Source organism: Malaclemys terrapin, chromosome 7 (genome assembly GCF_027887155.1).
Source record: "Malaclemys terrapin pileata isolate rMalTer1 chromosome 7, rMalTer1.hap1, whole genome shotgun sequence".
Classification (NCBI taxonomy): domain Eukaryota; kingdom Metazoa; phylum Chordata; order Testudines; family Emydidae; genus Malaclemys; species Malaclemys terrapin.
Window position 1 is genome coordinate 61,410,053 of NC_071511.1, and position 17,778 is coordinate 61,427,830.

A 17,778-nucleotide genomic window follows, 5' to 3' on the forward strand; every position below is an offset into this window, starting at 1 on the left:
GAAGGGAGATTTAACTTAGACATTTTTAAATCAGCAGGTCCAGATAACTTGCATCCAAGAGATTTAAAAACGCTGTCTGAGGAGTATGTTGGACCATTAATGTTGATTTTTCAGTATATCTTGGCACATGGGGGAAGTTCTAGAAGACTGGAAGAAAGACAATTTTGTGCCAATTTTTACAAAAGGTAAAGAGGATGACTTGGGTAATTATAGGCCTGTTAACTTGACCCTGCTCCTGGGCAAGATAATGGAGTGGCTGATATGGGACTTGATGCTTAAAGAATTAAAGTAGGGTAATATAATTAATGCCAATCAACATGAGTTGTGGAAAATAGATCCTGTCAAACTAACTTGATATCTTTTTTTGATGAGATCACAAGTTTGGTTGATAAAGGCAATAGTGTAATATGCTTAGAATTCTGTAAGGTTAGTACCTTAGTACTGAACGACATTTTAATTAAAAAAACTAGAATGATATAAAATTAACATGGCACACATTAAGTGGATTAAAAACTGGCTAACTGATAGGTATCAAAATGTGACTGTAAATGGGGAATCATTGCTGAGCGGGTGTGTTTCCAGTGGGATCCTACAGGGATAACTTCTTGCCTCTATGTAATTTAACATTTTTTATCAATCACCTGGAAGAACACATAAAGTCGTCACGGCTAAAGTTTGCAGATAATGCAAAAGTTGGGGGAGTGGTTAAATAATGAAAAGGACAGGTCACTGACTTGGAGCAATCTGGATCAGTTGGTAAACTGGGATCAAGTAAACTATGCATTTTAATAGAGCTAAATGTAAATGTATACAGCTGTAATAATCTAGTAACAAAGAATGTAGGCCATATGCTGGAACAATTTTTATAGTGGGGGTGCTGAGAGCCATTGAACCAAACAGTAAATGCTGTGTATGATGGAAACCACTTCAAGCCAGGGGGTGGGGCAGCACCCCCATGACCCCTAGTTCCAGCACCTGTGGTCTGGAGGACTCTATCTTGGTAAGCATCGACTGAAAAAGATTTGGGGATCGTGATGGATAATCAGCTGAACATGAGCTCCTTGTATAACACTGGGGTCAAAAGAGCGAATGTGATCCACGTCTACATAAACAAAGGAACCTCAAGTAGGAGCAGAGAGGTTATTTTTACCTCTGTCTCTGGCACTGGTGTGGCCACTGCTGGAATGCTGTGTCCAGTTCTGGTGCCCACAATACAAGAAGGATGTTGATAAATTGGAGAGGGGGTCAGAGAAGAGCCACGAGAATGATTAAAGGCTTAGAAAACCTGCCTTATAGTGATAGATTTAAAGAGCTCAGTCTATTAAGCTTAATAAAGAGAAGGTTACAGGGTGACATGATCACAGTCTATAAGTACTTACATAGGCAACAAATATTTAATAATGGGCTCTTCAGCCTAGCAGAGAAAGGTCTAACATGATCCAGTGGCTGGAATTTGAAGCTAGACAAATTCAGACTAGAAATAAGGCATAATTTTTTAATAGTGAGGGTAATTAGAACAATTTACCAAGGATTGTGGTGGATTCTCCATCACTAACAATTTTAAGATCAAGACTGGACGCTTTTCTGAAAGATCTGCTCTGGGAATTATTGTGGGGAAGTTCTCTGGCGGGTATTATTCAGGAGGTCAGACTAAATGATCACAATGGTCTCTTCTGGCCTTGTAATCTAGGAATCTATAAAGAAGTCACCTATCTCATATAAGAGATGTGAGGTCTAAACGTGTATGAAGCACTATGAAAATATCAGGTGTGAACGCTGAATGCAGTCTACAAAGGAAATGGGGGATGCTGGCACATTGGTATGCTACCTAGAGCCCCAATATTTACCCGGGGGGGGGGGAGGGGGGTTATTCCATGATTCTATTAGGCCCACTGAGATTCAATAAGATATTATGGCATTTCCAAGACATATTGGAGGGATGGCACTGGTAGTGATGGACATGAGACATTTCATAGTCAAAGCAAATAACTTACCACTGAGCTAGTCATACAGAATCACACCCCATTTTGGCTAGAGTTGTTAGAAAATGGATTTCTGTTTTAAATTTGAGGATTAGTTGTAGCAGATTTAGGGCTTAAAATAACATACGTATTTTAGATTTATTTAAGGGCCTTTGACTCCCAAACACTTTGCTTTAATAGATGGTTTTCTGGGCAGACGTGTCTTTCATTTTTCATCGCTATTTTACATTCTAGCACTTGAACAGTTCACGCAGGGGAAACCTGCCTTTTTCAAAAGCTGAACTTCTGTTGCTGCTCAAATGATGTTTTCTTTTCTTCCATTCCTGGAGCAAGTTTTTAGTCACAGACAACTCTGCACTTAAGACAATTCAATTGCCTGTCATTTAATAAATGAGAGTTTGAAATAGCTAATTCCCGATGCTACCCAGCCTATTGCAAGGATTGAGTTCCAGATGTTCATGGTAGCACTCTGTCTTTTGCTTTAGAAGATTTTTTTTAATGCAAATATATATATATATATTTTTGGATTTAGTGCAAGGAAAAAGTGCTGCACCTAGAGACTGAGATGTGATTTGCCAGAGCACTCAACATTGTCCTACCTTTGCTCCCACTGAAGTCAGTTGGCTACCCTGAAGCTCTGATCATCTACTGGAGAGGTCCAGCCTGGGCAGTAGCAAGGGAAACGCTCTCTGTCCTAAACCCTGTCCTGGAAGGAATCCTAATGTAGATGAGAAGGGAGTTCAGTCTTCATGGCCCAGTCATTCCTTGGACTCTGTGTTGAGGATGCCAAATGTGGCCTTGTCAGGGCTGAGAGTTTGGAGTGAAGTCAAACACCTTTGACCATCTGAGGAGGTTGAGTAGGGATGCTAACCTTGATTTTGTGGGTATGGGCCAAACTAAGGGTATGTAAAAAAAAAACCCCTCAGCGTAGCTAACCCTCATTAGCTAACTCAGGTTAAAATAGCAGTGAAGACATGGCATGTCAGCTTTTATCTTGGGTTAGCAACCCCATTATAGGCTCCCCTATAAGCTTTGATGTGAGCTGCTTACTCAAGTTAAAAGCCCAGTTGCCGTGTCTTCACTTCAGCTGTAACCTGAGTTCGCTAACCTAAGTTAAGAACACATCTCATTTTTGCAGTGTAGACATACCCTAAAATCTCAAAGGTCCAAACAGCTCAGAACCCTGAGGGGGAGGGATGGGGTTTGAAATCCAGAGATGAGTTTTGTAGCTTGGGTCCATCTCTAGACACTAGCAAGTCAGATTGTACATGTGAACGCAAAGGTGCTGTCTGCCAAGTCATGAAATTCTCAGAACAGGCCTCCTCTGCAAAATGTTGCTTTCTGGTCCAATGATGTGAATTGACTCTGTGTTGTGTACCACTAGCCATAGTCCATTTCCAACAAAAAACAGAGTTTTTCCACTGGATTTTGCTGAAATATTTGCACACATATTACAACCTTCCCACACGAGGCTGTGCGTGGCGAGAGACTGATCTATCCAAGCCGAGATGTTGTGCCTTGAGTTCACGCAGCTGACTTACGATCAACCTCGCTAATAAAATGTAACTTGTAAAGAAGACAGCTTGTTCCTGACAGCTCCAAATGCTTTGGCACAATTTTGTGGAAATACAGTTACTGATTGGACAGCTCTCAATTTGTTCCAGCTAGAGAAAATATGGGTTTTTTATTGAAAAAAAAATCCACTGCCATTGACCAGACTGTTGTTTAGTTCAAGATCATCTCTTCGGCTGGACAGTGTTGGGTTTATCACAGATATAACTCAACTGATTGCCTAAAGATCTGAGGTTAAAGATGGCCTATTGGCCACAGTGTAAGACTGGGACCCAGTACCGCCTATGATTTGATTGCAGCTGTGACATCCATTCCCCTTTTGTCCTTGGGTTGTGGAAGCCCTCTGGCCTTTGTGGTACAGGGATCATGATAACTACAGTAGTTTCCTAACAAGGGCTTTGAGAGGATTCACTGATGATTATAGATGAAAAATATTGTAATCCTGATTCTGATTTACACTGAGGATTTACTTTACCCCAATGTATACTCATTTTAAGGCCCCTTTACATTGCCAGGGTGGTGTGCAGGGGCTTTGGCATAAATGCACATCAAGCTCTGGGTTCTTAGTTTTCACCAAGGTGGCAGAGGGATCTCAAGGAAGGGCGCACTGCTTGGGAAGTCCAGCAATCTAATCCCGCTCTGCCACTGACTTGGTGTGTGTACTTAGCACATGTTAGGGCCTCTCTCTGTACCTCGGTCTCGGCACCTGTGCCTTGGGCATAATAATGCTGATCTATCTCCTGAGGTGGGGCGTTCGGATGAATTAATGTTTGTACAGTGCAAAGCATATACACAGCACTATGTAAGTGCTAAATATTACTGTAGTGTAAATACAGCCTGGGGAGGCTGAGGTTTCTGAACAAAGCACTGACTCACAATAGAGGTTGGGACTGTGGGCTAAAAAAAAGAAAAGCAGGGGCTTAAAAACAGCTGAATAAAGAAATATAGAAAATGCATATGACAAAGAGGCTATTGAGTTCGCACAATCCAAGCCCTGAGCTAGCTGCAACGATGCATCATGTTCATCACCCAGGAGAACTGGGCCAGCGGGGAGCCAGGGGTAACAGCATGGGCAATGCAGTTAATGGAGGAGGCATGTTGGTGGATGGAAAACATCTGGTTTGTGTTTGAATTTAGATGGGCTATTTAACTCTATTACTCGGATTTGTATCTGTCTATTACTTACTCAGATTTATTAGCGTGGGGCTTCGACACTAAGGTCATGTAGGACTGGGACATCCTTGTGTGTTGGGAGCAGCAGAAAACTCCTAAGGATGGTAATAAAGTTGAAACAAATGCCTGCATGGGGAATCAGTCAAGTCTTTTACCTATGTGTGTGTTTGTGTCTATTTGTGAGCATGTGTGTGTGTCAGTGACTGTATATATTTGTGAGTGCGTTTCTTTTTTTGCATTTGGGTTTGTGTGTCAGTGTGTGTGTCTGATTTTGTGTATGTTTGTGACTATTTGTGCGAGTGTGTGTGATTGCGTGTGTGTGTTTGTGTGTGTGTGAGGCTGTATGTGTGTATCTGATTGATTTCACGGGTATGTGTGATTGTGTGTGTGAGTGTGCGTTTGAGTGTGTGCACGCACATGCATTTCCCTCACAGCCTTTAGTTCCAGGTCTGAACAAAGCGATGTGCCCGTGTTATACATTTAGATCCCTTTCCAAGAGGCAATGCAGCACACGGTATGCAGTTACACTGTGATGATTTTATTTATTTCTCACAGTGGCAGATCCAGCTAAGGCAGATTGCTCAAGCTTCAGTCTCAAACCCAAGGATATGTCTACATTTAAAGCTCTACAGCCGTGCTGCAGACAGAGCGATTCCCCAGTGGGCAGTGTCAAGGGGAGAAATGACCAAGGCAGGCAGCAGGGTTCAGGTTTAAGGTTAGGGTTTGCGTACCGCACCACTCGTGAGCTCGACCGACATAAGCAATGAAGTGTGTGACCCTCTAGTCTAAACACAGAGTGACAGACACTCCTTGACCCAGAATTTACAGTCTAAACAGATCGGGCTGGAGGAGAAGTGACTTGCCCTCACAGCAGGTCAAAGGCAGAGCTAGGAATAGTACACATGTTCTCCAGGGGCGGCTCTAACTTTTTGCTGCCCCAAGCACGGCAGGCAGGCTGCCTTTGGCGGCCTGCCTACAGAAGGTCCCCAGTCCCGCGGATTCAGCAGCATGCCTGCGGGAGGTCCGCCGGTCCCGTGGCTTCAGTGTACCCACCGTCAAATTGCCGCCGAATCCGCGGGACCGGTGGACCTCCCGCAGGCACGCCGCCGAAGGCCGCCTGACTGCCACCCTCGCAGGGACCGGCAGGGCGCCCCCCGCAGTTTGCCGCCCCAGGCACGCACTTGGTGCGCTGGTGCCTGGAGCCGCTGCTGATGTTCTCTTCCCCGCCCACTGGGTCAGCCTGCCACAGTACAGGGACTAATGCTGTTAACCCCCAACAGACACCCTCTCCCAAAGTAACTGTCCCCCTAGCAACCCTATCTCCACAGACACTGAGACCCACAGTCACCCTTACTGTCTTCTGGGGGCTGGGGTGTCCTGACCCTGTCCCCTGCTCCGTCCTAGGGATAGGTGGCCTCTCACCTGGCCTTCCCCAGCACCTTCTTTATGGGGTTGCCTGATAACACTCCCTCCTAAGCCTCTAATCCATAGAGGTCTGCAAGGAGCAGCAGCCCCAGCCTGACCCCATCAGAGGGCAAAGGTGAAACACCCCTTTTCACTGCTGCCAGCAGTGCTACACCAACCCCTGGGGCAGGCAGCACCCCTTACAAGGGTATGATCCAGTGGTTAAAAATCACTGGAATCAGGACGCTTATGCTCTGTCCCCAGCTCTGCCACTGACTCGTGTGACACGGGGTGTATGAATTAACCTCTCCATGCCTGCATCAGAAACGAGAATGATGTCCTTTCTGGTGCCGTGAATCAATGGGCAGAGAGAGGAGGGGTGTTTTGGGGTGTCTGCCCCTTCTTTTTATAGTCCTGTCTCCCCTTCGAGAAGCATTTCCAGCTGGGAGCAAGGCAACGACAGTCTGTATGGAAGGAAACTCCATGCTGTTTCTTTGCTAAGATGTAGAAACCCTGCCCCATTTCCTGTCAAAGAATGGCCACTTAGCAGATAATGGTCCATCAGCCTTGCTGACGCCTGGCTGAAATGTCATCTTGCCCTTTGTCTTTGAGGAACTGGTTTGGCCATTCCTCAGACTTACCTGGGAAACATACTTTTAGTCATGATCTCAGCTTGTGTTCATAACTTCACATATGTGCATTTTGCCATGACATTATTGGTCAGCAAATGATGAGTTTCCAGATGATATCTCACAAGGCATACCTTATACAAAGATTATTACATCAGTGTGTAGGGTGTGGATCTGGGTACATTCCATCACAGTAGGATCTTTGCTGTTTGTTATTCTCGCCATCAAGGTTCATCTCACTTAAGTAGCTGGGCACCTCATAAACAATGACTTTGCTTTTGTGTCATCTTTATGAGGCAGGTTGTATTAGCCACAGATGAGGAAACTGAGGCACTGGGAAATAAGGCCAACATTTTCAAAAGTGACCTCTGACTTTGGGTGTCTGTTTTTGAGTGCTTAAGATATCTTGGGCCTGATCTTCAGAGGTGCTGCATCAATTAAAGTTTGTGGGAGCTGTGGTGGTGATCATCTCTGAAAAGCAAGCCCAAGTGATCTAAAACTGGGCACCCCAAATCAGAGGCCGCATGAGGAACATGGCTGTATGCAACTGGCCCCAGATCACCCAGGAAGTCTGGCGGATCTAGGAACTGTACCCACACCGTCAGAATGCCATGCTAGTACTGCAGCCACAAGATCATCTGGACTCCTTTAGTGTCTCACTTGAGACTATTCAGACATCTGTCAGGGAGCACAGTCTGTCTGCATGACATGAACAGCAAAGAGTCAACACAAATAGTTTGCAAACAACTAATCGGCTGAAAGTATTAATTCAACTGTTCTGGGAATCCCCAGGAACCCTGAATTCATACACCACTAGCAGAAGTGATCTGTGGACCCTCAAAGCTCTAAAATCATAGAAGTTTAGGGTTGGAAGAGACCTCCGGAGGTCATCTAGTCCAACCCCCTGCTCAAAGCAGGACCAATCCCAACTAAATCATCCCAGCCAGAGCTTTGTCAAGCTGGGCCTTAAAAAGCTGTAACCTGTAAGGATGGAGATTCCACCACCTCCCTAGGTAACCCAGTCCAGTTCTTCGCCACCCTCCTAGTGAAATAGTTTTTCCTAATATCCAACCTAGACCTCCCACACTGTCACTTGAGACCATTGCTCCTTGTTCTGTAATCTGCCACCACTTTGAACAGCCTAGTTCCATCCTCTTTGGAACCCCCCTTCAGGTAGTTGAAGGCTGTTATCAAATCCCCCCTGACTCTTCTCTTCTGCAGACTAAATAACCCCAGTTCCCTCAGCCTCTCCTCATAAATCATGTGCTCCAGTCACCTAATCATTTTCATTGCCTTCCGCTGAACTCCCTACAATTTGTCCACATCCTTTCTGTAGTGGGGGGCCCAAAACTGGACACAGTACTCCAGATGTGGCACCACCAGTGCTGAATAGAGTGGAGTAATCACTTCCCTTGAACTGCTGGCAATGCTCCTACTAATGCAGCCCAGTATGCTGTTAGCTTTCTTGGCAACAAGGGCACACTGTTGACTCATATCCAGCTTCTCGTCCACTGTAATCCCCAGGTCCTTTTCTGCAGAACTGCCACTTAGCCAGGCGGTCCCCAGCATGTAGCAGTGCATGGGATTCTTCCATCCTAAATTCAGGACTCCGCACTTGTCCTTGTTGAACCTCATCAGATTTCTTTTGGCCCGGTCCTCCAATTTGTTTAGGTCACTCTAGATCCTATCCCCACCCTCCAGCATTTCTACCTCTCCCCCCAGTTTAGTGTAATCCGCGAATTTGCTGAAGGTGCAATCCATCCCATCATCCAGATCATTAACGAAGATGTTGAACAAAACCAGCCTCATGACAGACCCCTGGGGCACTCCACTTGATACTGGCTGCCAACTAGACATCGAGCCATTGATCACTATCCGTTGAGTCCGATGATCAAGCCAGCTTTCTATCCACCTTATAGTTCATCCATCCAATCCATACTTTTTTTTTTACTTGCTGGCAAGAATACTGTGGGAGACCATATCAAAAGCTTTGCTAAAGTCAAGATATATCACGTCCACCACTTTTCCCATATCGACATAGCCAGTTATCTCATCATAGAAGGCAATCAGATTGGTCTGGCATGACTTGCCCTTCGTGAATCCATGTTGACTGTTCCTGATCACCTTCCTCTCCTCCAAGTGCTTCAAAATGGATTCCTTGAGGACCTGCTCCATGATTTTTCCAGGGACTGAGGTGAGGCTGTAGGTTCCCGGATTCTCCTTCTTCCCTTTTTAAAAGATGGGCACTATATTTGCCTTTTTCCAATCATCCGAGACCTCCCCCGATCACCACAAGTTTTCAAAGATAATGGCCAATGGCTCTGCAATCACATCAGCCAACTCCCTCAGATGCATTAGATTCAAACCCATGGATTTGTGCATGTCCAGCTTTTCTAAGTAGTCTTTAACCTGTTCTTTCACCACTGAGGGCTGCTCACCTCCTCCCCATAGTGTGCTGTCCGGTGCAGCAGTCTGGGAGCTGACCTTGTCTGTGCAGACTGAGGCAAAAAAAGCATTGAGTACTTCAGCTTTTCCACATCATCTGTCACTAGGTTGCCTCCCCCATTCAAAATTAAATAGTGATTGTTTCAAGGACTGCTAGTCAGCCAGCTGTAAGCAGGTGGAAGCCTAGGTTTAACGATGCTGAAACAAAATTGTTACTTAACTGAAACTAGAACAGTTTTTTCTCCCAATCCCCTTTAGTTCCTCTCAGATATTAGCTATAATTCATCATGCTTATGCCGTCTGAAGTTAACTTAACTCCCCTAGAATTCCATAAATAACACTTTTCCTGAATAGCTTATTCACAGTGTAAAAACGCCTTCTTCCTCAGATTTTTCTCTCCGTAGAATGAAACCAGATGAGCTGGCTGATATTTCCATGGGCAGGTCTGGCAGCCTTTGCATATTTACTGGGGCTGTGAGATATAAATCAGAGCCAGGCCTCTCTCCAAGAGCAGGTTATTTGTTATCCGGGTGAGAGTGTGTTAGTGGATCAGTCTTGATAAGATGTTTTGAGTCTAATTGCTCTGGGTAGGTAGGGTTTATATTGTTCTGTTCCGATTTCCATGTTCAATTGTATAATCTGTTTCTTTCTGATGTATTTTTTCACAACTGGCTAGGGGGCATTCTGCGTGACAAATGTTCATTCAGGGGATATTTTAAAAACAACCCTAGAAGCAATTTCTCTCTATAATTTACAGTTGTATTTCCTTCTGTAAAGGCACCCATTGAGGTCACTAACAATAAACGTATTGACTTCAGTGGGATCCAGATCAGATTCTGATTCAGGGCTCAGCTCTGTGATTCTTACTCACAGGAGTGGTCCTTGGGAAGAGTCCCATTGAAGTCAGTTGGACTGACTGGTACATTTCTGCAGGATCAGACTCTAATTCCTTAAGAAATCTTAAGGCATGTCAGAAGCAGAAAACATCCAGGAGAATAATAGGAGCACAGGAATTACCCTAGTGAATCAAAGGGTCCATCAGCCCAGTATCCTGTCCCTGGACCCACCCAGTACCTGATGCTTCAGAGGAAGAGGCCAGAAACCCCATAGTGTACAATACAGGGATGACCTGCCCACAGGGACACTGAGATATTTATGAATCTGTTCTGAACCTTGTCTTCTACAGACTCATAGACTTTAAGGGCAGAAGGGACCATTCTGACCACCTGCACGCTGCAGGCCACAGAACCTCACCCACTCCTGAAATAGACCCATAAACTCTGGCTGAATTCCTGAAGTCCTCACATCATGGTTTAGAGACATCAAGTTACAGAGAACCCACCATTTACACTAGTTTAAATCTACAGGTGACCCATGAACCATGCCCCATGCTGCAGAGGAAGGCGAACCCCCCCGTCTCAACTAATCTGACCCAGGGGAAAATTCCTTCCTGACCCCAAATATGGCAATCAGTTAGACCCTGAACATGTGGGCAAGACCCGCCAGTCAGATACTTGGGAAAGTATTCTCTGTAGTAACTCTGAGCCCTCCCCATCTAGTGTCCCATCTCCAGGCACTGGGAATTTTTGCTACTGGCAGTTGCTGATGGGCCACATGCCATCATAGGCAGTCCCATCACACTATCCCCTCCAGAAACTTTGTTTTCCTAGCTCAGTTTTGAAGCCAGTTAGGTTTATTCATTGCATCATGAATAAATATTGATACAATTAGGGCCTGATCCTACTCCCACCTACACCAGATTTATAGCAGTCTAATTCCTTTAACTTCAGTGGAGTCACTGTGGATTTACACTAGTTTAAGTGACAGGCCAGTAAGCCCATTACACCCTGATTTTTACAAGTCTTGCACCATTCAGCATTGCAAGGCCAAAGTGATTTAGGAGCCAAAGTCTCATTTTCAAAATTGATTTGGCCCTTTTAAGCCAGTTTATTAAAGGTGTTTTATTATTCATTAGTGAGATTTTCCAATGTGCTGAGACTCCAAACTCCCATGGATTTCAATGGGACTGAGGCATCCAGGAGCTTTTGAAACTCTTACTAGGTATCTGTGTGCAACTTTACGTGCCTAAATACTTTTAAAAATCTGCCCTTAGAGGCCAAAGGCCAAAAACTAATCTCATTTATACAAGTGTAAATCTGAGTAATTCCATTGACTTTAACAGAGTGATGCCAGATTTACCTCTGTATAATGGATGGCAGATTTTTGTCCTGTATAATGGATGGCAGATTTTGGTCCTAGGGTTTATAATTTACAGAGTGCAAACATTAAAGTGGATTATTATCTGTACGCAATTAGTACCTTGAGGCCTCAACTTGAGATCAGGGCCCTTAGTTGCTGTACACACACTTAGTGAGAGATGGTCCCTGTCCTAAACAGACAAGGTGAGAGGGGAAACACCTGTTTCAGCTCCGCCCCATTGGCCCCAAGGTTCCCCATCTGCCACTGGAATTTAATCAAGAATTATCTCCCTGCAGCAGAGCTCGGTGAACGTCCTTCCAGCCTGGTGAAAAGATCTCATTTGTGACATGGATTGCTGCTCTGTATTTTTGAACTAACAATTTCCCAATGATACCTGGGGGGTTGTTGAAATTTTCCAGGGGAAAATGTCGATTTCGATGAAATTTTCCGATTTGTCACTGGAAAACTCTTAAATGAATCGTTTCATTTCTAACGGGCATTTCGAAACATCAAAAATGGCAACACTTTGCAACAAAACAGTTTGTTTTGATCAAAAATGTCAAAGCTTTGCATTTTGACATTTACAAATCGAAAACTGTCAGAACTTTTCATTCTATGAAAATGATCAATATTTTGACTTTTCCTCACAAACCAACACTGAAATATCAGAATGTTCTGGAGGATGGAAATTCCATTCTCTGAACATCCTGTACATCCCATAGGATTTTAGAGGACTTTCTATAGAACACTATTGTTTTAATTCTCATTAAATTCTATAGCACCTTCCCATAAGGATTGGGGGCATTTAGATCTAAATCCAGATCCCGACTTTACCACCCATCCACATCTCTGTGCCCAAACTCCAAGGGCTGCAGCCTTTCACCTGTGTATGAGATTATTTATTTCATTCCTTTTTCACATGAAATTAGGCCTTTCCCCCATTACAGGAATATTTCCCATGAAATCCAATAACGGGTCCCTTTCAGTTGCTTGTTTTCCCTTTGGTTTCCATTTTTGTTGGTTTGTCTGTTTTCCTTTGTAAGGAGATCCCTCAAATCCGCCCAGTGCTCAAACACCTTTTCTACCATTTGTTTTCCAAGGTGTAGGTCTGATCCTGCTCCCATGTTAGTTAGTGAGGTTTTGCCTTTGGCCTTCAGGACAGCACCCTGTGTGCGTATATTTCAACAGATCAAAAGTACAAAGACAAAAAAAAAAAAAAAGAAACAAAAATACCTTGAATGAGTTTGGTTTGGCAAGCGCTTCAAAGCCTCATATCTGATCAGAGTTGTTACCTCTGTGCTTTCACTAACCAGTTCCACTGCAATTTACATTCAGAGGGTGTTAAATGAAAACTTTTATCTTGGCTTTCCGTCTCCCAAAGGAGCTGCTTTTTCCTGCCACTTTCACCTCATGCTACTTGTACAGAAACACCAGGGGAGATCAAAACTCTACATTTAACAGCTCCATTTTAAACCCGGTGTGTAAATACTCCTATTTGCAGGCACCATTATTAATGATGGACCATGCAGGAAAAGCCCTGACAGGCCAAACAAGAGGTGAAATATCACACTACAAGGAAAACATGAGCAACTGCAAAGGATCAGACGTGTCTGGGTTATAGCAAAGAGGCCAAAGCTGAAAAATATTTCAGCTCGTGGAACTAAAAAAATGGCCTTGAAAGGAATTTCACTATGAGCCACCGCAGATCATGTTTTGGTTAGGAAGGCAAGGTCTAGGGCTCCATCCTGCCAGGTCCTCAACTCTCTCTGATTAGTTATATATTATTAGCGCCTATGAAAGGCAATGGAAAAACCTCTGCTGGCTTCAGAGGGAGCTGGATCAGGCCCTGATACAGATTCATAAGGTCCATATATTTTTGCAGCATCAGGAAAGCCACAGAATCTATGAGCATTTGGTAATGAATGTGGTATGTAGATGCTCTACACACAAACCCAGACCGGGTGATCTCTTCTGGGGATTGTGTTCTAGAGTTTTGTACATGTAACAGGAGAATTACTGACTCTTTAAGCCACCGGAATTCATGTATCTTTGCCCTTGGATCCTTGCCCATCAGGAGCTGCCATAAACTTAGCTATGCCTTCTGTGTCTTTTCGCTCTCTATCATTTCTACTTTCTGCTATAGGCACGGGTAAGGAAAACCCTCACAAGGTTATACAGAATCAGTGGGGGAAAGACATAAACAGATGCTGAGTAGCTCTATGGAAAATTGAAACCATGAGTGAAGTTCAGTGAAGTCAGTGTTCTCGGTTGGTAATGCTTCCCCGTTTGCAATGCTGTCTGATTTCTCAGGGCCTAGAAAACATATCTGGACAATTGGCGTGCTTGTTATTCAAAGGGAAGCCATTTATTAGTAATGGTTTGTTTCCATATCACATATCACCCCTAAAGTGTTTTGTAAACTACACATAGGATTCCAATTAAATGAAACCATCTCTGGGGTGGGGGCAAGGGTGGCAAAGCCACCTGGTACATAGCCTGGTGTGCAATAGCAAGGATGAGATATTTGGGCACAATTATTGTTATTTATTGTGATCATTGCTATCATGGTAAATATTAATACTTTACAGAGCCCCACGTCTGCTGAACAAGTCACTTGAAATTCAAATGGAGCGGGTCCCTGGGTTAAATGATTCACCCTAAAGAAAGGAAGTTGATGGTTGAGCAAGGAACTGAATGCAGGTTTTCTGACTCCCAATACAGTGCCCAACCCCCTAGACCATAATTTCTACTCCAAATACTCCAAACCTGACGCTTACATTACTGAGCTAACCCCTCTGGGATAATAATTCCATACAAACAAAGACAAGGTTTTTGAATCAAAGGTCCTGGTCCTGCAATGGCTTAGGTATGTATTTAACTTTCAGCACATGAGCATGTCCATTGAAGTCAGTGGGATTGGAGTACTCACACTGAAAATTAAGCATGTACACAAGTGTTTCTAGGATGGGAGAGACCAGGACTGTAAAAATAGGGCATGAAATTATAGCATGCAAGTATCATTTGAGAATCCATGTGTGTTTCTGTACATATGTACACATGACTGTGTTTCAAGACCGTACATACAGCAGGGCAGTTAAGAGTGTACAAGCTTAACATTAATTTAATATAGGTTTTTCTGTGGAATTCCCTTTGGGTCATAAATTCATAAATTCCAAGGCCAGAAGAGACCATTCTGATCATCTAGCCTGACCTTCTATGTAGCACAGGCCAGAGAACTGTCCCAAAGTAATTCCTTTTGAAGTAGAGCAGCTCTTTAAAAAACATCCAATCTTGATTTAAAAATTGCCGGTAATAGAGATGCCTCCATGATCCTTGGTATTTTGTTTCAATGGTTAATGACCCTAAATGTTAAAAAATTACACCTTATTTCCAGTCTAAATTTGTCTAGCTTCTAGTTTCAGCCATTGGATCATGTTATATCTTTGTTTGCTTTGTCCCGGAAGTATTTTTCACCCCATTTTAAAGGTGGGGCACTGGCTGACAGAAATTAACCTATGTATTGTCCAATCAGCTGCTGAGATATGGGAACATTCTGATGTGCCCAGATACATGTGAAATGTTTGGGGGTGACAATGCTAATGTGAGTCTGAGGCCCCACAACCAACTGAAAACTGATTGAGGCTGAAAAAAGTGAGGGTCAAAGATGCCAAAATAAGAGCTACTAGCAGCAAAGCTTGAGGTGTAGTGGGAGTTGGATTTTTCACATCCAGAATGTTTTCTGTAACCTCTCTCTTATGAGTCAGCACGTCTGAGCCAAACAATTTGCAGTGGTAAAGGGGTGATGATGATACCAGGTATGTGTGAGAGGGAGGTAAATGTGGATCTGGAATGAGGAATGCCACCGCAATGAGAGACAGGTGAGAGACATCATAAAAGCCAGGTGCAGGGACTGGCACATTGTCTGCTTGCCATGGATCCAAAGAACACAAAATGTGTTGACAAGTTTCTTTGGCAGTAAGTTTTCCCTCCTACAACTGGAGCAGTGACCCAATCTCAGAGCACTCAGGAATAGCAGAGCTGGATGCAATATAAATACCAAGTGAAAGAGATGGAAAGCTTCCCATTTAAATTGGAAGAAATTGTGTGCAGGCTGGAAAAAATAACCAAACGGGAGCAGGCCAAGGGGCAAAGGGCCCAGTTCTTTTCTCATGGGGGAGTATGATGCTGTTATGTCACACTCCTGAGATACAGGGAGGGGGTGGAGTCAGGGGCTGGAGCAGATGGCTTAGTGGTGGAAGCATCAAGTCTGAAATGCCTATTTTCCTTGGCACCATGAGTGAAAATCTCAACTGGGGTAACTCATAGAATCATAGAATATCAGGGTTGGAAGAGACCTCAGGAGGTCATCTAGTCCAACCCCCTGCTCAAAGCAGGACCAACCCCAACTAAATCATCCCAGACAGGGCTTTGTCAAGCCAGGCCTTGAAAACCTTTAAGGAGGGAGATTCCACCATCAACTCAGCTTTGTAAATGGGTCAGATTGAGCTAGTTGTCATTCATGAAACCTTTCCAAGCTTTTTCCCTCCCATCTTTGATCAGCCCTACATCTCCAGTCATTATAATTTTGCAATAGGAGGGGATTGTCTCAATATCCATGGGCAAAATTTCGCCTTTGTTCAGTGTTGCTATTTTGCCAGCTGCCGCCTTTCAGGCCAGAGGTGGCTGCATTTAGAGCTGTGCAAACAACTGATTTTTTCAATTCAGTGCTGGATCCGAAAATTAAAATTAAATTTTTTTTTCAGGTCAACCCGAAACCAAAAAAAAAAAAAATCAGGACATTTAAAAGGTGAAAAATAATTGTTTTGATTGAAAAAATTAAATAAAATGGAAGGACATTTCCTAAGCAAAAGTCATTTTGAATTGAGAAATTAAAAATGTTTTGCTTCAAAAAAGTTAAAATGAAACTTTTTGATATTTTAAAGATTTTCTTAGGGGGTTCCTTCAGTCAAAAGAATTCAGTGAAATTGACATGAATTCATTAAATGTTTCAGTTGACCTAATCTGCATATTTCACCAAAAGAAAGTTTTGGCAGAAAAATTCCACCCAGCGCTAGGTGCATTTCATTGATGCTGTGTGTGTGGAATTAAAAAATGCTTTGAATCAAAAGCTGTATATAACAATCCTGGAGCCTGAATGTGTTCTGAGGCTATGGGAGAAGCATCTTGTTTGCATTCTCCCCCACCAAAAGCATCTTTCCTTTGGTATTTGTCAGGAGAAAACTCCATTGTCTGCCACTCAGAACCCTGCAAAAGCTGTCAGCTAACAGTTCTTCATAGCAAAAGTAGTATTTGTCTTTTACACCTATATATTTCCCTCGGAGGATTTTACACCTGTGGATTAGAAAACCATTTTAGACATTGCCATTCAAGGCAACTCGCTGCTTGAAACAAAAGATTTAAAGGCCCCGGTTGAACTGTTAACAGGAAAATGTAGGAGTGGATTCCCCCAGTTTTCTTTCTTCTTTCCTGCTGCTTGTTTGTATTTATCTGCCTGGCTGCCTTTCTCTCCAGAGCACACGGGTGTATTGCAGTGTACTTTACAGCAGGTGAAGTGAAACCAGCAAACAGTGAGCCTGGAGGAATTAAACCGGAAATGACCCCTGAAAAGGCAGATATTTTTATTGCTTCTGAGTGTCACCACATGGAATAATCTAATGCACCTTCAACACATGTGATATGCATTGTGTGTATTTTTAAGCATGCTGTACTTATGTACAGGCAGCCAGAGGAAGGGAAATGAGTTTAAGCAAAGAATAGAAAAGCAGACCAATCTAAAAACAGATATTTTCCACTCATGGGTTGCATTGTATCTCCTAGTGCTATTCTCCAGTGTAAGCATGTGGCTTTCTCAGAGATATTGAACCATGAGATGCTGTGCTAACTTCTGGCCCATCCCTCCCTCCTTTAATGCCAGTTACATTTTGCATAACAGCTCAATTTTCTTTAAGTCAAAACAGAAACAAACTCAGGTTTCTTTCATAATGAAACAATTGATTTCCCAGAACATCTCCCATGCAAACTGAGCAGCTACAGATGGTATCACCACACAGCTGGAGAGAAATGATGAGGTGTAGGCGGGGTTTGGGGTGGGGGGAGAGAGGTGCTTTCAGATGAGATTAGAAAACAGGTGGCGATTCAGTGAGATGGAATGATAGGGGGCAGCTGTTCCAAAGCATGGGAGCTGTAAAGGAGAAGGCTCTTGCACCAGCAGGGGTCAGAGTGGCAAAAGGCACAGAGAAGCGGCCAGTGCTAGAGGTGGGAAGGAATTGAGAACTGATCTGTGATGTAGGCTGGAGCAACTCAAAAAGGAGTTTTAAAAACAGGCTGAAACAATGCTCTGGATGGGCTTGAAC